The sequence below is a fragment of the Coffea eugenioides genome, chromosome 8 (assembly GCF_003713205.1).
Source record: "Coffea eugenioides isolate CCC68of chromosome 8, Ceug_1.0, whole genome shotgun sequence".
In the NCBI taxonomy this organism is placed as follows: domain Eukaryota; kingdom Viridiplantae; phylum Streptophyta; class Magnoliopsida; order Gentianales; family Rubiaceae; genus Coffea; species Coffea eugenioides.
This window is the reverse complement of record NC_040042.1, coordinates 6192901-6198356: the sequence shown is the minus strand read 5'-3', so window position 1 is coordinate 6198356 and position 5456 is coordinate 6192901. Positions and strand designations below refer to the sequence as shown.

Genomic DNA, 5456 nt, shown 5'->3' with positions numbered 1-5456 from the left:
TCTCAAGCCTTCAAGGATTTTTTTTTTAACTCTAAACTACGCCTTAAAAAAAGAAGAAAAAATAAGAAAAAACACTCTATTACTCAATCAACAGGGCTAAGAGCACACAAAAAAGTTATATAACATATCAAACAAGACGGAAATCTGATAGAAACAAAGAAAAAATACAAGCTCGGAAAAGGATACATGCAACAAAAGAACAATTCACTGGGGAAAAAATTTAAAAGAACAACGAAGAGAGCACTGGGGGGAAAGAAGGAAAAAGCACAACAGCTAGGCACTACAGCAAACAGTAAAGGGAAAAAATAACTAGAAAAGAGAAAAACGTAAGAACCAAGAACAAGGGGAAAAATACCCAAGCAAAACACAAAACAAGCGTAAAAGGTAGTGCAAAAGAAAAAAACAATTCACCGGGAAAAAATGGAAAAGAACAACGAAGAGAGTACTGGAGGGAAAAAAAGGAAAAAATACAACAGCCAAGAACTACAGTAAACAGTAAAGGGAAAAAAAGAACGGGAAAAGGGAAAAATGTAAGAACAAAGAACAAGGGGAAAAACACCCAAGCAAAACACAAAACAAGCGTAAAAGGTAGCGCAAAAGAAAAAAGCATCTGACCCAATATGCAGAAAACACAGAGTCAATGAAGAAGCTAGCTTCGGGCTAGTAAAACCTCCGAGGGAAGAAAAAGAATAACAGGCAAAAAAATGGAGAAAAACAGAGCAACTAGATGAAAAGCTTCAACACCGAGGGATGAATCTCTCAGAAGCATAACCAACTTCACTCAGGTAATTACAAAAATAAGACTACACATTTGCTTGACTAAACCCCAGGGGAAAAAATATCAAAAAAAAAAAAGAACATAGGCAAGCCTTCAAGGGGGGAAAAGAGAATACCGGTGAAGAAATGAAGGAAAATAGAGCAGCCAGCCGGAAAAACTTCAGTGCCGGGGGATGAATCTCTTAGGAGCAAAACAACAACGTCATTTATCCTCCAAATGCATTCAAGTAATTAGGAATAATAAGGCTAAACAGTAGCTTGACTAAGCCCGGGGAAAAAAGATATCAAAAAAGAACACAGGTAAGCAGAACCAATAATGAACGGAGTTAATGCTGAACTAAGGGGGAAAAAAATAGCTGGAAGAGAAGTACCAAGGCGGATAATGGTTGGAGGGCAAGCAGCAAGGCTCAAATCCATTAATGCTCAGGCTGAAAGGCTGAAAAGGTAAAAGTATAAAAGTAAAAGTAGGACAGAATTATTCATGGCCGTTAGGTACACGAAGGCTAGTTGGATTAGTGAAATGGGAGCGGCCAAGGGCAGACAGCCTTTTTTTTTTTTTATGCACAGCAGTGGCGAACGTCATGGAACAAGACGACGAAACTAAAGTGCACCGGATAGAGCGAGCGAAAGGTAGCAAATTGAAATTGTGCGACACACTACCCAAACAGCGCCGTTGCACCTACCGGGAACCACGCACAATGCACGTGAGAGGACGACCAAAACGAAGCCAAACCAAAGAGGCCTTCGGCTCTTATCAACATAAGTAGATAAAGAGCCGAAGGCCTCTGATGACCTGGATTGGTTTTCGTCGTCCTCTCACGTGCCGCGCACGTGGATCATCCCATCTTTTTCGCGTGATGCGCTTCGTGTGTCCATTTTCTTTCTCGGCTTAGGGTTAGCCGCATAAAACACAAGAATCTCTCGGCCGCTTCTTTCTTCCGCCGTCTCTTCTCCAGATCTTTCCACCATCTTCGTTTCTCTCTCTCTGTTCCTTTAATCATCCTTTTCTTCCATATTTTTTTTCGTGCATTCTTGTTCTCGTCAGATCTTACCGTCTCTTCTTGTCAGATCTTGCATTTTTTTTTTTGAAAATAGACAACGAGTACACTATCTGTTCTTGTCGGATCTTTTTTTTTTGTTGCTTTTTTTCCCTTTTCTGATTGCTACTACTATTTTGTTGTTTATGAGGATTATGTTATTCTTTTTAATTTTTAGATTTTTTATTTCTGTAGCTTGGATGAGCCCGTGAGGTGGGGTTTCAAAGATTTCCACTTTATTGATGCAAGAATTGGATGTTGGGTACTAGCACTTGAAGATATATGCTTTAGATTGGTATTTCAATATTTCCTCCATTTCCCTCTTCTTCTTCTTTTTTTATTTTTTTTAACAAGCTCCTCTTTTCTGCAGATCCTTTTACGTGCGAGGTCTGATAGGAGTTTCTTCCGTCAGGTAATTTTTTTGTTCTTGTTTTTCTTGCAAATTCTATTTGTCTCTGTCTTTCAGTTTTGCTATATTTGTCATTCTTTATTGACTTCCTTTTATTTTGTTTTCTTTTCTGGGTGCTGAGCTGTGTGTTAGGTTGAGCAATGTATAAATGAGGAGAAAGCAAGAGCTTGTCATTTTCTCTGCTCACCTTCAATTGAGAAGATGTTGTGGGTAAGCTTTTCTGTGGCATCGGGAATAATTCTGTTTCATTTTTCTATTGCTGCATCACGAATCAAGAGCAGTTCAAGTTCCTATTCTGAGATTTTCTTGTGTTGTTTGGTTCTTAGTATTGTAAAAGGTCACTTTTCCATGTTTTAGTCCAAACATCATGATGACAGAATAGTATTCATATTATCATAACAATTGCATCAAGTACAAAACATTTTTTGAGCCAAAACTTCTCAATTGCACTGATTATACACCGAGTTTAGTTCCCTTTTACTCTTCTGTTTTGTGGCACTATTACCTATTGTCATGTTGTTGGTCGAAAGCACTTTAGATGTGTGTGTGTGTGTTAAACAAGCCTCAGTTTTTTGCACTTTTTTGGTCTTCCAATTAGTTAGTTCAGTCTTGATTAATTACAGCTCTTTTGGCCTTTCTTGCAGTAATGCCTACAGTTATAGAAATAATAGTAGATATACCTGAGGATTCACAAGTGACACTTACAGGTAAGTTCATGTTCTAGCCTTCTGCCAATTCTGTTAACACCACCAAAGTGCACCAATTGAGGACATTTTACTGCAGGGAATATCGACGAACAAGATTTTGGATGCGAGAAAGCTTTTAGGGGTCCATGTTCAGACATGCCATCTAACCAATTACTCCATGTCTCACGTGGTCAGTTCCTTTACCTTCGTACTGCATTCTTCATTCTTCGTACTACATTTTCTTATTACGTATTACACTAAGAATTGATGGACTCTAAACATAAGATAAGACACAACCTTTCATCTATCATCTATCATCTTCCTGCCCCGAAATGAAAAAGGGTACGGTCAAATCTTAGATACCATGAAGTTAGGATTTGTGGTTAATACTATCTGGTCTACGTGTATGGTGATATGGTTGCCTGTCAATGTATTATGTGTAATTTTTATGGGCCTTAATGAAACTAAAGGCCTGAATAAACTTAACAAGTTGTCTGTAGGAGAATGACAAAATAAAATAAAAAAGTTTGGTTTCTATTGACAAACTTAACCACGGATCCTTTTTCGGTGCTTTATGCTAAAAAATATCTTTTGTATTGCTTTATGCCATGGTTTCTATTGTAATAAATAAGAGAGCTTGTTCCTAATTTTTCAGCCTTTGACAATGGATTTGTGGTTTACTGGTTAGTTGTTTTAATCAAGAAATGTTTGGATACTAAGTTTGTGGATATTCATGATTTTGGCATATGATTTGAGCAACTTCACTAACTTCATTAGTTAGATTAAAACCTGAAAAAGGGAGTTTAGACATCAAACTGCTATTTTGTTAAGAATTTCAGTATATTTGATAGCAATTCCATTGAGTGTTTAGCTTTAGCGAAAATCTGGCAGCTAAAGTTAAAAGGTAAAACTTAGTCACCATTAATTTTCTTGGTATTCTCCCATGGTAGACATATTTTCCCTCAAGATTTGTGAAATTTTCGAGCCTTCTGTACCAAAAATTGTATGTTGATTAATTGTCTTGACATTTTTCCAGGAATGAGTTATGTTCAGAGGGGATTTTTATTATGTGCTTAATCTTTTGAATTGTTGCTTTGATCTAGACTTGTTGGTTGTATTTTTTCCCCGGGGAGATTCTTTAATTGGGTGATTTAGCATTTTTTGCTTGGTTTCCTCATCTCTTCTCATTTCTGTGCATGTGAGGCTGTCTTTTTCTTTTTCTTTTTTGTTATGTTTTGCTTTGGTGCTTAGTGGTTCTGAGGCTTGAAGGATCAGCCATTTGCAATTAATGAGTGGATTCCATCAGAAATTTTGTACTTGTGACTATTGTAATCAGTTAAATTTTGTCATTGCTTTGAGTTGCTTTTGGTGTTTGAGATTGTGATGTGTGAAGGAAATTTTGTGCTTGTTGTCTGTTGATTTTGTGTAAACCTCAAATTCTGTGTGTTTCTCTTCTTTTATTGAAGGAATAGAATTTGGATTACGAAAAAATGAAATGAGTTAATGGTTTTTATGGTTTGTATTGTGGGACTAATCCTTTTTAGGCAGACTAACAGTTATTTTCTTCTCTAAAAGAGATTTTTCCTGATTTAGGCTTTGTTAATGTTCTGGCTTTTTGCAGCTAAGCCGGGCGATTGATTAGCTTGGCTGCTTTTTATGTTTATGAAGTTAAACATGAGGTATATTAGGATTGTTTTTGTATTTTGTATTTTGTTTGATTATTTATACTTATGTAGTTATGTTTATGTCTCTGTTTTTATCGCTGTAGAATGTTAGACTAAGTGATCTTGTGTTGGGCATTCATCTGGTTTGATTAGGGATTCGGCTCACTGTTAAATTGATTATTGTAAGACAGCTAAGGGTTTGGATTTTGACTGTGAATAAGTAGTGTGTGCAGACTAGCAATGTATTGTTTGTTCATACTTATGCAGTTTATGACTATGCTTTTGAGTTTTGCTGCAGAACGTTGAATTGAGTGATCGTGTCGCTGGCCGGCTAAGAGGAAAGAATCTGTTGTCCTGCCTGTGTGACACATTCATGTTTTCTGATTAGGAATGCAGCTCAATGTTAAATTGATTATTGTAATTTTTATTTTTTTTTAGCCTTTTTCTAGATAACAATTTTATTAGATGTTTTTAGTTAATGTCTAATATGTATTTATCATTGTTAAAGAACTTAACTGCGGAAACTTTTGTAGTAGCTAGGTTGCTAATTGATATGGCTCAATTGCCATTTCAGTTTGTACATGGCTTACGTTTTGTATATGTATATGGAACATGATGCTTTTCCGTTCTATGACAATTTGTTTTGTGGATGATTATTTGTAACTGCCAAATTCTTGGCTGTTTTTTGCAATAAATGAACTATAGCCATATAAATGAACTGTCCATAGTTGACTTTGGCTGGGGAGGTTGCATTACAGTTTTTCCTTTGTTAAAAAAACTGCTTGGAAGTGTTGAGCCCTGTTTCTTTTGCCCTATTCTTCGGCAAATGAAGGGAAAAATGATAGTTTTAAGCATTATGTGTATTTGCAAGAGCATGCTGCGT

General features: G+C 36.3%; 1 long non-coding RNA gene across 4 annotated transcripts; it reads left to right on the top strand.

Annotated features, from left to right (window-relative positions):
* Positions 1 to 1701: 1701 nt before the first annotated feature.
* On the top strand, positions 1702 to 5177 carry LOC113781310. 4 transcript variants are annotated; one of them, XR_003469574.1, is made up of 8 exons: positions 1702 to 1879; positions 2010 to 2109; positions 2185 to 2226; positions 2356 to 2433; positions 2868 to 2930; positions 3007 to 3099; positions 4531 to 4588; positions 4872 to 5177. It is a non-coding gene; the product is annotated as an uncharacterized LOC113781310 (long non-coding RNA). The 4 variants fall into 4 exon arrangements; XR_003469575.1 differs by having other exon boundaries at positions 1702 to 2076; XR_003469573.1 differs by having other exon boundaries at positions 1702 to 2109.
* The last annotated feature ends 279 nt before the right edge of the window (positions 5178 to 5456 follow it).